At 34.9% G+C, this 17,557-nt stretch overlaps 1 protein-coding gene across 2 annotated transcripts in view; it reads left to right on the forward strand.

The window, feature by feature from the left end:
- The window catches only part of Enthd1 (ENTH domain containing 1), a 118,375-nt gene that overhangs the window by 44,478 nt on the left and 56,340 nt on the right, over positions 1-17,557 (forward strand). The gene's annotated exons all lie outside the window — the stretch shown is intronic.

A 17,557-nucleotide genomic window follows, 5' to 3' on the forward strand; every position in this document is an offset into this window, starting at 1 on the left:
AAAAAAAAAAAAAAAAAAAAGAGAGAGAGAGAAAGAGAGAGAGAGAAAAGAGTAATTGGATTAAGTAAACTTAGTAGTATTAAGCATTCCTATGTAGGTGTTTAAAGCTGTATTTTACAGAAAGAAAACAAACTGAAAGTTTGAGAAGGAGGTGGAAGAGATAAAGTAAATTAGAAGGAGCATTCTTTTTTATTTTTTTAGTACAGGGGATCAAACTCAGGACCTTGTGCTTGCAAGGCAGGCACTATAACCACTGAGCTAAATCCCCAGCCCTGAAGGAGCATTCTTAGTAGGACGGGAGGAATAGCAAGTGAAAACTCAGAGATAGGTACATCAGTTAGAAGTAGATGTGTCCATGAGTGATAATAGAGGCCACAAAATCCTAACCGCTTAAACAGAGTAAGAATTCATTTCTCTCTTCTAAATAATCCAGAGTAGATAGTCTTGGACTGATGTGACTCTCTACCATATCAGGGGCTCCAGAAAGTGGTCCATCTTGTTGGTATACCAAATTCAGCATTTAATTTTCACTTGGTGATTCACCTCCACTTCATGATTCAAAGCTACTTGGGTTCCAGCCATCACATCTGCATTTCAGCCAGAAGGAGAGAGGAGAGGTTGAATACAAGTGGCTCTCCCCTTAAGGGCAGTTATTAAGTTGCTTATACAGTGGTTGGGGTTGCTAACTCTGACCACCAACCAGTACCAGCCCGTGGCCTATTAGAAACTGGACTGCATAGTAGGTGGTCAGCTGTGGGCCAGCAAGCTAGTGAAGCCAGTGCTTCAACTATATTTGCATTACTGCTTGAGGTTCACCTCCTGTCTGATCAGCAGTGCCTTTAGACTGTTAGAGGAGGGAGAACCCTACTGTGAACCGCACATGTGGATGATCTAGATTGTGAGGTCCTTGTAAAAATCTAATAATAATAGAAAAAATGCACAATAAATGCAATTCACTTGAATCATCCCACCCCATCCCTACCCCTTGTGGAAAAATTATCTACTGTCATATAACATTTTGGTTTACATACTGTTAGCACTTAGTCACGTGCACACTCCTAGCTGCAAGGGAGGCTGAGATGATGTCTTTACACTGGGTAGCTGTATGCACAGATGAGACTTAAAGATTATATTGTTAAGAAAGAAGGAGAAAATAAAATAAGAGACAGCAAATAGTCCCTACCATAGTGGGAAAGAATACAAACAAAAAACGGATTAAGTATGGTAACACATGATTGACTAACTGGAATAAAATATAAAGTTTATAGAAAAACATGGGCAGATAGTTGAGTGTTTGTAGAATAATTCATAAAGGTCATAATAAATGGCATTTGGAAATTTCAGCTTGATACAACTAGCTGCTAGGAACCATCGTAGGCCTTGAAGCACAGAAGGGTTGTTTAGCTTAGTCACAGAACTTAGTTTTCTTATTACTGAAAACAGCTGTTGGTGGAAGATAATTCTTACTGCTTTGTATAGAAATGAAGGAGACATTAATTGAAGGGAAGCTTTGTAAGAGATAGATCTTTCAATCCAGGTATCTAAGACCTCCTCTGTGGCTACAGAAATGAGGAAACAGTAATGTTTAAAGATAGCATAGCTGATAGAGAGGCAGTGGGGTAGTGAATGATGTATTGGAAAAGAAAGGAAGAAATTGAAAATGACTCCAGAATTTGAATTAGAGAAAATAGAGGCAAGTGATGCTATCTTACAGGTGAATTTCCATCAGAAGGAATTTAAAGATGTTTCTATTTTGTTTAGTTATAGTGAAATGTAAAATTGAATGCATTGCTAGAAAACTGATTTCCAAGCTTTACAATCTAGCGCTGAAACAGCTGTGCCTAGCTTTTTTGTGGTAAATTTGCAAGGGAAAAGAGGTACTTTGAAAAAGGTTTTATACACACATCACCACTTGTTTTTGTCTATTCCTGGATGTGCCCCCTGAGTTTTAATTCTGGTACATAGCCTGGGTGGCTTTTGTTTGGATGCTTTTGATGTTTGAAGGAAGAGATGAGCTGAAGGATAATTGCTCTTTGATTGACAAAAACCACAATTACTACTGAGCTTCTCTGAGCATCAGAGATAGGCCTCTTTCTCAGAGGCAGTGACTATTATAAAAACTATGTCCAGAGACATTCCTTACAACCAGGTTAGTAGAAGGTTACCTATGTTGGTCATCTGATCTTCCAGAAAGTGCTCTTTAGTAATAGTATTTACTGCAGTGCAGTTTTATATTGTAAAAGGGTTACTCTGTGCTATGTTAAATGTAATCATACTCTGCAAATGGTATGTGATTGCTTTTGAATCAAAAGTTATACTGCAAAATGGTTGTCATGCTTTTACAGATATAACCAAAGCCACGAATGTTGATGTTGCTTCTTCTTACAGTGAACTTTGCATTAACAGAGTTGATGTAAAGTCATACTTGGTTTCCTTATAACATATAGGCAGGATGGCAGGGCCTGTACTGTAAATTGTGGTTGCTACTAAACATTTGCATTCATGAATGTCAAGGAGTTGATTTTTTAAAATTTGAAATTAAAGCAAAAAAAGAAAATAACAATAATTTATATTTCTATGACCCCAACTACGGTTAACATCTTGAAATATTTGCTTTTAATCTTTTTGTTTTTCTTCTTTTATGTGTTAGAAAAATCACTCTGTTCTTATAAAAACAATACAGGCTTATTATAAAGAATCACTTCCAATCTCATTACTTAGAAATAGCTATCATTAATAATAAGAGTTACACAATTCTAAGCCATACGTAGAGAGATGGATAGCTAGAGAGAAATTATTTTTATAAAAATGGAATGTGCTGTATTCTATTTTTAAGTAAAAAGTATTAAAGATCTAGTGCCACTACGACTAACTAGAGTTCCTTCATTATACAATAACTAGAGGCTAGAAATGATACCATTTGAGACATTACTGGCCTTGCAGGAGGTATGAGAATCTCCAAGGATCTGTCCTTCCAGAATTTTTAAACAAATAAAAGCATAAGAGCAGAACATATGATCTGGGTTGAGAGTGAAAAAGAAGCACAGTCACATATATCATCAATTATCAAGAGATATTATAATAATAGATGAATTTGAAAAAGAGAATTACCATTGAAATAAAATGGTAAAATTGAGAACTACTACTGAAATAAATACTTAATTTAATGAACTAGAAGATATGTCCAAAAAGAAGAAAACTGTCACAGAAGGATGTTTATAAGTGCAAGAGAAAATAATGAACAAATGACAAATATATACAAAATTAATGTTTTCTCTATAAAATAATGTTTTATCTTTGAGTTTAAGAAAAGGCAAAGAGTAGATAACCATTGTATTTTACAGGTCTTTTAAATTTTTTTTTTTTAAAGATGAAGTCTTGCTATGTTGCCCAGACTGATCTTGAATTCCTAGGCTCCAACAATCCTCTAGTCTTAGCCTCCTGAGTATCTAGGACTGTAGTTGTATTTTACAATACCCAGCTAGCCCTTGGTTTGTTTTTTTGTTTTGAGAAAAGGTTAAGAATATTATTTGACTTTAAGCTTTTAAAGATAAATATACATGATAAACTTTCAAGGATAAACTCTAAAAGAAGAGAAATAGAGTGCATGTATTCCAAATAAGTGAGAAAAAAATGGAATGAAAAAATTTTAAATGTTATAAATGGCAAGAAGCATAAAATAGGACAACTGGAAATAAAATGGTAAAATGGTAGGAATAAGTCCAAATGTATTAATCACATTAAATATCAATAGATTAAATTTATCTGTTAAAAGGCAGAGAGATGGTCATATTGGGAAAAAAATCAGAAATAGCATAAATTCACATCAAGGTTGAACGCAAATGGATGGAAAACAATAAATGAGGCATATATTAACTAAAAGAAAACTGGTGTAGCTATCTTAATTTCAGACAAAGTAGAATTTAAAGGACAGTGATAAAGTTCAGTTCCCCAAGAAGATGCAACATTTCTAAATGTGAATATATCCAGTAAAACAACTTAAAAAATTTTTATTAGTGCATGTGTTCTATACATAATAACACTGATAGTAGGGAGTTGGTACATGTACACAACACATCTTAAATTCTTTTTCCTTTCCCTACCCCTCCTCTCCCTCCTCCTTTTATCTCTTAAAATAACTTTAAAGTATATAAAGCAAATACAGGACTACAGGAATAAATCAAAACATTTATCATCATAGTAGATTCTTTAAAACATCTCTTTCAATTATTGATAGGTGAAGTACATAAGACATTTAAAAATATGGATCTTATAATTATGTATGTCATAAAGAAAATCCTTATACTTCAGAAAGTGTATGTCATGCAAACTGCTTTTTCTGATCAAAATGCAATTAAGTTTGAAGACAAAAAAATAGAAATAAAAACTTCTGTATGTTTGAATGTGGAAGTATTCCTTTTAGAACCAAGTAGAAGAAAAAGTGTAAGTATTGAATGGAAGAAACACATATCATTTGCAAATGGCAGGATTTTCATATAGAGAACTTGAAAAGATCCAAACATATTACAAATAAAAGTTTAGTAAAATTGTTGCTTATAACATCAAAATATAAAATCAAAATATATTTTGTATATCAACCACAAACAGTAAATATAAGTTTTTTTTAAATAGCATTTATAATGACTAAAAAAATCACAATATACTTAGGAATAAATTTTACAAAAATGTACAGTATCAGTACACTAGATATTATATTGCTTAATTTTGGAATGCAGTAAAGACCTATATAAATGAAAAGATATTTCATGTTTATCGAGTGTTATGGCTTTTGTCTAGATGTCCTCCCAAAACCTCATGTGGTCATAGGGCTTTTTCAGAGGTGGCTGAATCTAGTGTGTGATGCTGGATTAAGGCTGTGTGATTACTAAATCAGTCCATTGATTGGTTTGGCACTACCCTAATCCCAGCAGTCTGGATAAGATAAAAGGGGCGGAAAGACTGTTAAGGTTCCCACATTGCTTTGCTACTCTTAGTCTGCCATGAACTGTTTCCCCTCTGCCATGTGCCACCCTGCCTTGGAGCCAGCTGATTATGGACTAAAGCCTCTACAAACTGTGAGCTAAATAAACCCTTTCCCCTTTAACTTTGAGAGTTGGGTATTTTATCTCAGCAATGAGAGAAAAGTAAGACATTACTCAATAATGTAAATATATCAGTTCTCTCCTAATTGTATAGGGTTAATGGAGGGTTGTCAGTCTTGGTATGATGGATATTTTGGGCCAGAAGGCTGTGCATTGCAGAATGTTTAGCATGATCCTTGACCCCTATCCTCTGGATGCTTTTAACATACATCCTTTCCTTTTATGAGACTAAGAAATGTCTACAGACATCCCCTGGGGACCAAAATTGCCCCAAGTTGAGAACTACTGATTCAGTGTAATTATCGTCAAAATCCAAAACGAAAAGATTTTTAAATTGAATTTGATGGGCTAATAATAAAATTTGTTTAGAGGAATCAAAAGGTAAAGAATAGCCAAAACACTTCTGAAGAATTAGGTAGAGGTCTTGCCTTTCTGATAATAAGACTCTGTAAATCCTTGGTAATCAAGTGGTATTGATGCAGAATAATTAAGTACACGGACCAATTGAATAACCCCTAGCACTCAGAAATAAAGACCTACACAACTATGGAATCTTAGTAAATGACAGAGATAACATTTCAGATTGGTGGGAAAAGATGAATTGCTCAAAATATAATCTTGGACAATCATTTGATCATATTAAAAAATTAAATTAGGTCTCTCACCATGCATTAAACTAAAATCGAAATAGATTAAAGATCTAAATATTAAAATAGAAACACTGAATCAGCTGGAACAGAGGTTAGGTAGAACTCTTGAAGACATTGGTGTAGGAAAAGATTTTATGAACAAAACCTCAGTTGCCCGTGAACTAGCACAAACAGTGAACAAGTGGGATCTCTTCTTATTAAAAAGCTTCTGCGGGCCAGGGATTTAGCTCAGTGGTTTCGTCGCCTGCTGAGCAAGCGCAAGGACCTGAGTTCGATCCCTGGTACCAAAAAAAAAAAAAACAAACTTCTGCACAGCAAGAGAAACCACCAACAGTGTGAAGAGACAACCCAATGTGGGAAAAAATCTTCATGTGCTGTTCCTCAGACAAAGGTTTACTATCTCAAATTTATAAAGAACTTAAAAAAATTAGACCTCCAAAATTTAAAGACCCAATCTGAAAGTGGGCATCTGAAATGAACAGACATTTCTCAGACAAAGAAGTAGAAATAGCAAATAAATACATGAAAAAATGTTCAACATCACTGGTCATTCAAGAGATGCAAATGAAAACAACGCTGAGATTCCACCTCACTCCAGAAAGAATGGCTGCTATCATGAAATCAACCAATAACATGCTGGTGGGGCTGTGGGGAAAGAGGAACCCTGCTCCACTGCTAGTGGGAGTGTAGACTGATGCAACCGCTGTGGAAATCAGTAGGGAGATACCTCAAAGAACTAGGAGTAGAAGTCCCATTTGACCCAGCTATTCCCCTGCTGGGTATCTTCCCCAGAGAATTAAAAGAATCATACCACAGTGATATATGTGCACCCATGTTCATAGCGGCACAATTTGTAATAGCTAAAACTTGGAAGCAGCCCAAATGCCCATCAACTGGAGACTGGATAAGGAAAATGTGTTTTTTTTTTATAAAATGGAATACTACTCAGCCATAAAAAATGAGAAATTAGAGACATTTATAGCTAAATGGATGCACATTGAGGCGATACTCTCAAGTGAAATAAACAGGACACACGTGTAAATACTGAATAGTGTCTCTAGTGTGAGAAACAAAGTGTAAATAAGGACTAAAAGGTATAAAAGATAATGTGAAATAGGAAGAAAAGGGGCAAAGGGAAAGGGGAAGTGGGAGGGGTAGGGGAAAGGAAAGAAGGGAATGGAACTAATATGAGAAAATGAAAAAATGGAAACAAAGTCTTTGTAAATAGGCATGGAGGGGTTGAAGGGAGGGTGGGGGAAGGGGGAAAATAAGAACCAAGAGAGATTATTTAAAGGTGCAAATTTCCAATGGTGAATGTCATTATATTGTACACCTAAAATGTACCAATAAAATAATATTTAAAAAAAGAAATAAATTGAGAAAGAATAAGGGAAACCCTTGAGCATTCACTATATTAAATATTAAACCTACTGACAAAGAAAACTAAAAGAAAAAAGAAAAATTAGGTCTCTGCCTCATACATGCAAATTCTAGATAAATTAAGAACTTAAAAAGCAAAACTTGAATGTGTTTAAAAGAAATCCCAAGAGAATATCTTTTTTACATTGAGATAGGGAAAGATTTATTAAACATAACAGTACGAACCTTAAAATCTTTTTTGCAGTGTTGGGGAGTGATCCCAGGGCCTCATGCATACTAGGCAAGCACTCTACCATTGAACTATACCCCTAGCCCTGTAAAAGTGAAAACTATTTTTAAAAAGTCTTTACAAGTTTCACTACTGTGGCAGAAAGAATTCTGAGGGAAGCCCCAGTGACCCATGCCTTAATTAATCCTCTTCCTTTGGAATGTAGGTAGAACCTGTGAATATGATGGATGATCACTTCCACGATTATTACATTATACGACAAAAGAGAGACTAGGAGGGCCGGGCATTTAGCTCAGTGGTTTCGCCGCCTGCTGCGCAAGTGCAAGGACCCGAGTTCGATCCCTGGTACCAAAAAAAAGAGACTAGGTGGAACTAATCTAATCACCTGAACCCTTAAAAGCAAAGTGTTTTACCAGGAATAGTAGAAGAGAAAGTGAGAGAGATTCCATGTGTGAGGATTTGGTACATCATTACTGGCTTAAAGATGGAAGGATAAAGAATGCAGGAGCTGACAGTGAACCCTGGCTACCAGCAAGCAAGGAAATAGTAGCTTCAGTCCTACAACTACAAGCAGCTGAGTTATGCCAGCAGCCTGAATCACTGTGGAGTGGATTCTTTCTCAGTCTTCAGATAAGAACCTAACATGGCTGACACCTTGACTTTGCCCTTGTGAGGCCCAGAACCTGAGACCCCAGTCAATATGCCTGGACTTCTGACTTCTGTAGAACTGTGAGATATTAAATGGGTGGTGTTTTAAGCCACTAAGTTTTTGGTAATTTCTTATAGAAGCAACAGAAAATTAATAAAACTAAATTTAAATTGTTTTTGTTGCCTATGCTTTTGAGGTCATACTAAATTTTTTCCCAGACCAATGTCAAAAAGTTTTTCCTTTAGGTTTGCTAGTCTTTAGTTAATTTTGAGTTGATTTTTGCATGTGAAATGAAATAAAAGTCCAGTTTTATTCTTCTGCATGTGGATCCAGTTGTCCCAGCACCATTTATGGAAAAAACCTTCCTTTCCCCACTGTTTGTTCTTGGTACTTTTGTTGACTGTAAAGTATATGGATTTATTTCTCAACCATATTCTGTTTCTGGTTTATATGTCTGGTTTTGTGCCAGTACCATCTCTTTTGATTAGCTTTTTCAGTATATTTTTTTGTAGTAGATTTCAACATCAGAAAACGCCATATGGGGCCAGGGATTTAGCTCAGTGGTTCTGGTGCCTGCCTCGAAAGCACAAGGTCCCGAGTTTGATCCCCAGTACCAAAAAAAAAAAAAAAAAAAACCACCATATAAAAAGTGAAAAATCACAAGACTGGAGAAAATTTTCCAACACATGTAACTGACAAAGGATTAGTATCTAGAAAATATAAAGAATTCCTTATATCAACAAAAAAGGGTTGGCTCAACAGAAAAATAGGATATATAGAAAGCCCTTCCTAAATAATAGGAAACATATAAAGACAAGAAACACTTTTAAAGATACTCAGCCTTGTATTGTTATGTAATAGCAATAATTATAAAATGAATTTTATGAAAGGATGTAACTTACAATAACTTGAAAAATCATTAAATGCCTTGTTGTGAAGAGTTTCCCTTTTGTTTCTTGAGCTATGTTTTCTTCTGTGTTTGGGACCTTTATTTTATTTGCATGTCACCTTTTCTCCCTTTCTTCTTCTTTTCTCCTTCTCTTTTCCCTTTTTCTTACTGGAATGTGTTTGTTTAGTTGCCAGGTCATTTGTTTACACCTTACTCAAGCTTAGGCAGCTCTGACTGAGCACTATATTTTGAAGGCAGTAGAGAGTAATGGTTACAAGCTCAAGTTGTACAGCTACAAGGCCTAGATTTACATCCTAGTTACTTGTATGATCTTGGACATGTTATTTAAACCCATGTGCTGCAATTTCATTTCTGTAAAATGGGCATACTATAGTACTTACTTTAGAATTATTATAAGTAAAGGGGTTAATATAGCTACAGCACAATACACTTTGACTAATTTGCTCAGATACAGAGTGGGTTGGGTTTTTTTTTTTTTTAACTCTTCCCATCTGAGACCATTTTTTTTTAATCAAGTTGCAGTTTGTGGGCTATTTCTTATTTTAACCACTTTTTATAGCAAGGAAGAATAGGAGATCTCAGTTGAGGTCATGTGCAATCTTCTTTAGAACACTTTGAATCTGCCGTGTTTCTTGAGTCTCTTGTATGGGGTCCTAGTAATCTTGCCTAGTTGAGACATGTACCCTTCTGTATCCTATTCCCATGGGTGGAGGCAATAGCCTGGTACTTCGGATCATTGCTTAATGCAATGTGAAACTGTGGCTTTCACTGTCATTGAAGTCCCAACGTCTTTACACACTCTGTTGAACTTAATTTTTTCTTTAGTTATTTCTACCTCTTCTCAGTTATAAGAAAAAAAAAAGCATTGTCTATTCAGTTTTTATTTTTTCAGACATGTAGATTTTGGTGAGAAATTTCAGTCTCTTATCAACTCATCATATCAGTCTGGGAGAGAAAGAATGTCCTAAGCTGACTGGCTGGCTTTCTTTCTTTCCTAACTTTTAGTTAATAGCTGCTTCCATGTAAAATTGTTGTCATGAAAATTTTTAATTAGTTTTGACTTTTACAAAATCATCTCAAAAAAGAAAAACATCTCAGGCTGGGTGCATAGGGTAGCTCAGTGGTAGAGCACTTGCACAGCATCCTTCATGCCCTGGGTTCAACCCCCAACATTACAAATAAATACCCCTCCAATAAATAAATCTCAGTAAGTCTAAGTAAGTATTGAGCGATGGGAGTGTGTGTGTACTGGAGATTGCGCCCCATGAATGATAGGCAAGTGCTCTACAATGGAGCCACACTCCCAGCCCCAGTCAGTAGGGATTCCATGTCACAGTTTCACTCTGCTATCTTGACCCAGGAATCAGCCTCTGAATATTAAAACCTGCTTTTGTGACTGATCTGTTTTTCTTTGTCCCTGGAGCTGATCTTTTAGTTTGTGAATTTTCCTGTTTCCCATTATTTTTAAGTAAGAACTATTGGCAGCATCTCAAATATTATATGTGATTGTTAACAAAATGCTGAATAAAATTGCCTTCACTACCTTTTAAATATCTCGAGCAATAAAAGTTGGTCCTTTCTCACTTTTTCTTATCTGGCTATTTCAAATTTAATTTTAAAAATATACTTAAACATCTCTACTTTCTTGTTCTTTATCCTTCTTTTCTTACTTTAAAAAAAAAACATGCTTTTCCTCTAGTAATCTCAAAATTCACCCTTCAAGAAAAATTTACAGTATTACTTGCATACACTGCCTCCTATCCTGAAGTGTCTCAGAAGTGACTAGAAGCAGTGACAGAGCAGAACACTAGGTTATGTCTTTAGTGGGTGCTGTGGTGCACTTCCAGAACCTCACTCTAAGATCGGGGTGCTCATTCCATCAGCTGCTGAAAGGTTGGTGCCTGGAGCTCTCAGCTGAGCTCTTCTCTGAGAATTCCTGAAAATCAAGAGGGCCTCTTTGTCCAAGGTCATTCCTACTCAGAGGAAAGCATTTCCAGTGGTTTGCGGGTATGGCCCATCCCCCTTGCTTTAGGGCAGGACAAGGGTAACGAGCCATTCCAGCCTCACAGCTTCTAGAAGGTGGCTGAGTCCTCTCAAAACAGCATTACAGCCAGAGCCTGCCACTTCACTCTTCACAGATACTGTTTCTAAGAACACTTCTTATTGAGCACCCATGTAGAAATATGTCTTAGAATCTGTTTCCAGGGGAACTCAATCTGCAACAGTGGCTTTTCCTCTAAGTTTAAAATATAGGACAATAATAATATGTGTGCATAAACAGCAAAAGAATAAATAAAGCAAATGGGACAAAATGTTAACAATTGGTTAACAACGAATATATGAGAGTTCTTTGTGCTGTTGCAACATAAGCTTGAAATTACAACAAAATGAAAAATTTAAAAATAGACCAAATATCAATTACTTGAAGTTGGTTAAGTATTATGTTCCAAGGCAATGAGATTGGAATCAAGGTTCCAAATTCATGGTTCTACAAAAGTTAGTTCTAAATTTAATTATAGTGAGACTTTACTTTTATATCTTATCAGTTCATCAGCTGACTGCATATTTTCCATTTGGAACACATTGTCTTTTTTTTTTTTTTTTTTTTGGTACCAGGGATCGAACTCGGGACCTTGTGCTTGCAAGGCAGGCAGCGGAACCACTGAGCTAAATCCCCGGCCCCACATTGTTTTTTATAAAAAGTTAATTTTAAGTAAATAACTGAATTTACTTACACTACACCTGAAAGGACACTTAGCAACAATTTTTATTAGGTGCTAAGTAATAAATAGAATAGTTTGGAAATTTGTTCAATTTAAGGAACATTTCAATTCCAGAACATGCTTTTACATTGTTAATGTCTGGTAGTCTTGACTGTTGACTTGATATCTCACCTAAGAACTATGACAGATTTCACCATTTCTGCTTCAAGGTGTTATCTGAGTGCCCAGCTTCCACAGGATCTACAACTTCTCTCTAGATAGCTTCTGCAAAGTGCATACAGCCTTGGTCTCTAGGTCCTCATCTTTGAATGACTCCATTGACGTCACTTCCCATATCATCTTTACTTAGTCCTTTGAGGGTTCTCATTCACATACTTATCCTCTTTGGCTTGTCACAGTCCCAGTTGATAAATAGCCATGATACCAAGGAGATTTCATTCCACTAAGGGACTAAATGTATATTCTCTCCTTCCACTTGCTTGTGAAAATCCAGAAATAAATGTTATGTAATCATATAATCTAATTAAACACATCTCACTTTCAGTTTTGTACTGATAATTAAAAAAAAAATTTTCATAGACTTAGTATATATTCTAACTGCTTTCCTTTTTGCCCCATAAGATAGGGGAAACATGCATCTCCAAATATGCAAGATACTTTTTTCACAATTCTTACTGTTCTCAATTTTTCTTACAATTTTCTTCAAAATTGACTTTCTGAAATGTTTGTTAATCTATTTCTTGGATCTAAAGCCTAAATCTGTATCATTTCACAGATGATTTTGTTGCCAAATGTTGAAGGAGTGGTAATAAAGTTTCTGATTAAATCCAGCAAAAGTTGGATAGATAACCTAAGCTCCAAGTCACCACTGTTTGCCAGTGTTAATTATAAAATCCCCAAGTCAGTAATAAGCCCATTTTAATCACCCATTTTCATGTTACAATAAGGTTACAATAACATGAAAAGCTACAACCATAAATGAAAAATTCTTGCTATGTCTTCAGTACTGTATCTCTGGCATCTGCCATACTTGCTCCTTTTTCTCACATAGTTCTTTCTGGTTGGAATAATTTATTTCTTCCTTTGGGTTTATCAAAATTCTAACCACCTTTCAAAGCCTTGTTCAAATTTTACTTCTTGTTTGAGGATTTTCCTACAGTTGGTTAATTCAAGAAAGTTCAGCATATAATTGTTCTCTGATTGTTTCCTGTAAGCCTGTACCATATGTTAGACTAATCTCCCTAGTCAGGCCATAAACTTTATGAAGGCAAGGATCATTACTCATACCATTGTTTTTCAAGATATTTTTCTTATTCCCTAAAGTGATTTTGAAAAATTATGTACCTCCTCACAAGATTTTAGGTTAATATGTGGAAATGTATAAGAGTAAGTAGCTTCAAAGGATATAATTCTGGCGTGTAAATATTGACACTACCAAAGAAAAGTAAAACAAAACTGCCAGTCTTACAAATGTATCTGAAGGAATCTAAATACTGTTGGGATTGATATCTGTAATCCTTAATTTTAAAAAACACACGAATTCTTTTTTAACTGCTGGAAATTTTACATCATTTAATTTTCTCTTTAAAGTTTTCCTCCACATCCCTCACAGAATTTTATCCTCACAAAGTATTTTTATGCTTGAAAGTCATTTCAATATCAGATCTATCTATCTATCTATATATGTGTGTGTGTGTGTGTGTGTGTGTGTGTGTATGTAAACTGAAATTATTTGTAATGGGTTATAGGAGAGTTATACATGCACATATCATACTTTGATCATTTTCACCCCCATCAGTCCTTTGCCACACTCTCCCTGGTTTCACATTTTTGGAGGGGATTTCAGATGTACAGTATATTTTTCTTGTATCGTTTTCCCTATCACTCCACCTTTGCATCCCTCCCCCTCTTTTATGTTCCCTTCCTCTTGTGTAATAATAGTTTCCCTTCTACTTTCTTGTCATCCTTTTTAGATTCCACATAATAGGCAAAACATCTAATATTTGTCTTTCTGAGTCAAGCTTATTGGGTTTAATCTGATGGTCTCCAGATTCATCGATTTCCTTGCAAGTGACACAATTTTGTTCTTCCTTGTGGCTTAGTAATACTCTCATGTATATATATCACATTTTCTTTATCCATTCATCTGTTGATGGGCATCTAGGCTGATTCCATATCTTGGCTATCATGAATTGTGCTGCCATAATCCTGGATATGCAGGTATCCCTCGTATGCTGGCTTTAATTTGCTTCAGGTGCATATTAAGGCGTGATTCAACTGAGTCAAATATGGTACCTCTATTTTTAGTTTTTTTAGGAATCTCTATGCTGACTTTCATAGAAATTGTACTAATTTACATTCTTACCAGCAGTGTAGAAGGGTTCCTCTCCCTTTTTCATCCTTGCCAGCGTTTATTGTTTTTTGCATTCTTGGAGGTAGCCACTGGGGTGAAATGGAATCTCAATGTAATTTTGATTTGTATTTCCCTAAAGACTGTAGATGTTGAACCTTTTCTAATATACTTATCAGCTGTTTATATTTTTCTTGATAAGTGACTGTCCAAATCATTTGCCCATTTATTAGTTGGGCTACTGTATTTGATTTTTGGTATTTTTTGAGTTTTTTATATATTCTAGATATTAACCCTCTGTTGGAAGAGTAGCTGGTAAAAATTTCCCCCCATTCTGTAGGCTGCCTCTTCACTCTGCTAGTTGTTTCCCTTGCTGTACAGAAACTTTTAAATTTGATATAGTCCTATTTATTGATTCTTGTTATTATTTCCTTTGCTATTAGTGTCCTGTTTCGGAAGTCTGCCTGTGTCTCTGGCTTCAAGTGCTTCTCCTGTGTTTTCTTTTAGCAGTTTCAAAGTTTCAGTCATACATCTAGGTTTTCAACACATTTTTAATTAATTTCTGTATGCAGAGCATGAAATAGGGATATAGTTTCAATTTTCTACAAGTGAATATCTACTTTTCCCAGCATCATTTGTTAAAGAGGCTGTCTTTTCACGAGTGTATATTTTTGGCTCCTTAATCCAGAATCAGATGGCCATACATAGTTGCATGTGTTTGTTTCTGTGTCTTCTATCCTGTACCATTGTCTATGTGGCTATTTTTGTGCCTGTACCATGCTGTTTTTATTATTGTGGCTTTATAGTATAATTTGAAATCAGGTATTGTGATACCTCCAAGTCTTGTTCTTTTTGCTTCAGGATTTCTTTGGCTATTCTAGGTCTTTTGTGTTTCCATATGAATTTTAGGATTTTTTTCTAGTTCTGTGAAGATTGTCATTGGTATTTTGATGGGCATTGCATTGAGTTGTTAGATCACTTTTGGTAATATGGCCATTTTGACAGTATTAATTCTCCCAACCCATGAACATAGAAGGTCTTTCCATTTTTGAGTGTCTTCTTTAATTTCTTCAGTGTTTTGAATTTTTCATTGTAGAGGTCTTTCATCTTCTTGGTTAGATTTTTCCCTAGGTAATTTATTTTATTTGAAGCTATTGTGAATAGGATTGTTTTCCTGATTTCTTTCTAAGTTAGTCCATTTTTTGTGTACAGTAAAGCTGTTGATTTTTTATGTTGATTTTATGTCCTGAAACATTGCTGAGTTCATTTATCAACTCTAAAAGTCTTTTAGTGGAATGTTTAGGGTCTTTTAAGTATAGAACCATATCATCTTCAATCAGGATAATTTGACTTCCTTCCTATTTGTATCTCTTTTATTTTTACTCTTGCCTAATTACTGTAGCTGAAATTCCAAGAACTATATTGAATATGACTGATAAGAATGGATGACCTTGGCTTGTTTTTGATGAGATTGTTTTTCTAAATTTTCTTTGAGAAAAGGTTTTAAATGGTAAAATATTCCTTCTAGATTGACATATTACAGTCATTGTTAGTACACAATCTATCAAAACCACATGAATGCCTTACAAATTTCTATAAGTACTTATCAAACATAAAGAATACAATTTTATTGGAAATGCATGCTTTTATGAGCCACATGGGACTATTCATTTATGCACATATAAATATTACTTATTGCTTGATATAAACAAGGCTTAGCATAAATTGTTTCTGCTTTACATTTTTATAGATGTAAATGCTATGAAAAGTTGACATAAATTATAAGTGGGAATAGAAATTTTTTATTATAGCACTGCCAATCAAGTCTATGAATTCCTTCCAAGTAATATGCCAAAATTATATAGTGATTTATTATAAAAATATTTTTCATCTCTTGTTGACTGTTAATTTGATTAAGTCTTTCTTCGGTGTTATTGAAACCAGAGTTGGAAATGTCTTACTTTAGAAAAAGTTTTGTTAAAATAGTCATTTGGAGTAATTTACTTTCTTAATTCTGGGACTAAAACCAGAAACACCTTTACTAAAGGATATCAGATACTTATTAAACCTGTTATGCTTCCATGTAACCTAATATAGCCAGAAACTGTGGGGAAAATAAAAATATTAATTGAAATATACAATACAATACCTTTTTGGGAAAATGATTTTATTATAGATATACTGTAAATATATTTTCATTAACTCATTAAAATGCACATTTGTTTCATTCAGATTTTGGAAAATACTTTTATAACCCTATTAGCAAAACCAACTCTCATTGTGAAAAGAAACAGCCACAATGTAACCCAATATTCAGTATAATTAATATGCACTAATATGAAAAAACTGGGCCAAGGATTTAGCTCAGTGGTTCTGCCACCTGCCTTGAAAGCACAAGGACCTGAGTTCGATCCCCAGTACCAAAAAAACAAACAAAAAACATAAAACTGATATGAAAAAACCTAGTCATATTTAAAGTCCCCTTCCTGAAATGCATTATTTATTCAAAGAAGCATAAAAATAAATCTTCACACTCCTGAATTTTTTTCCTAAGATGGACAGCTCAGGCTTGGAACTTTGTCAGGAGTTTGTAGCATTGATGACAAAATAGCCCTGTTCCTGGATTTTTGTTGCTTTGCTCTCAAGGGACTCTTAGGCATCCTTTGACAATAGTTAGGGGATAAAAAGCACAAAAAACATTACATAAAACTTGTCACCTGTCCTGCTCCCCCATACCATAATATGGTATATCTGAATACTAAACGTGCTGGTCTGGGCCAAAATACCTTGTTGGTACTTATGCCATACTGTGTCCTTACAAGAATATGTGTGAGACAGGGAGCTTTGGGGTTTTTGTGCCTTGATTAAAGGAGGCCCCCTGAATCCATATGTATGTGTGTGCATGTAGCTTTTTTTTTTTTCTAAACTGTTGTTTTGGTGCCTTAGAGGTTCTTAGGCTTTGGGAAGATGCACTTTTGCAAATTAGATGAAGCGTAAGTCTTTCTTCTGTACAGTGAGGGGAAATCGATTATTCTTTTTTTTTGGTACTGGGGATCGAACTCGGGTCCTTGCACTTACGCAGCAGGCGGCGAAACCACTGAGCCAAATCCCCAGCCCGAAGATGATTCTTTTAAAAGGGGCTATGCCCACCTAGTCCCTGGGAAGTCTTGTCATACACCCAATAATGTACATACACAAGTTTGAAGATACCTTTCCTACAGTACTTCTTATTGTATACAATAATATGCTGATATAGAGCTGGTACTAATACTTTCAGAGTTAGACTTTGTTTTGTGGTGCTGGAATTGAACTGAGGGCCTCACACCTACTATGTAAACATTCTACCCCTGTGTAGAGTAAACTTTTTAGAGTTGGTACTGATAGTAATTAACATAGAAAGGCAAAGATTAAGGCCACAAAAATATTGAATTAATAAATATATATAAGTAGAAATATCGGTTTATTTTCATTGATGTATTTCTCCTTTTATGTTTAAATTAATACTTTTAAATTTCATTTTTTATCAAATAGTTGTATATTTCTGGTTAGAAACTTAGAACACAT

This window comes from Heterocephalus glaber, unplaced genomic scaffold (genome assembly GCF_053883595.1).
Source record: "Heterocephalus glaber isolate CG9 unplaced genomic scaffold, H.glaber_assembly_v1.0 deba00001444, whole genome shotgun sequence".
Lineage (NCBI taxonomy): Eukaryota > Metazoa > Chordata > Mammalia > Rodentia > Bathyergidae > Heterocephalus > Heterocephalus glaber.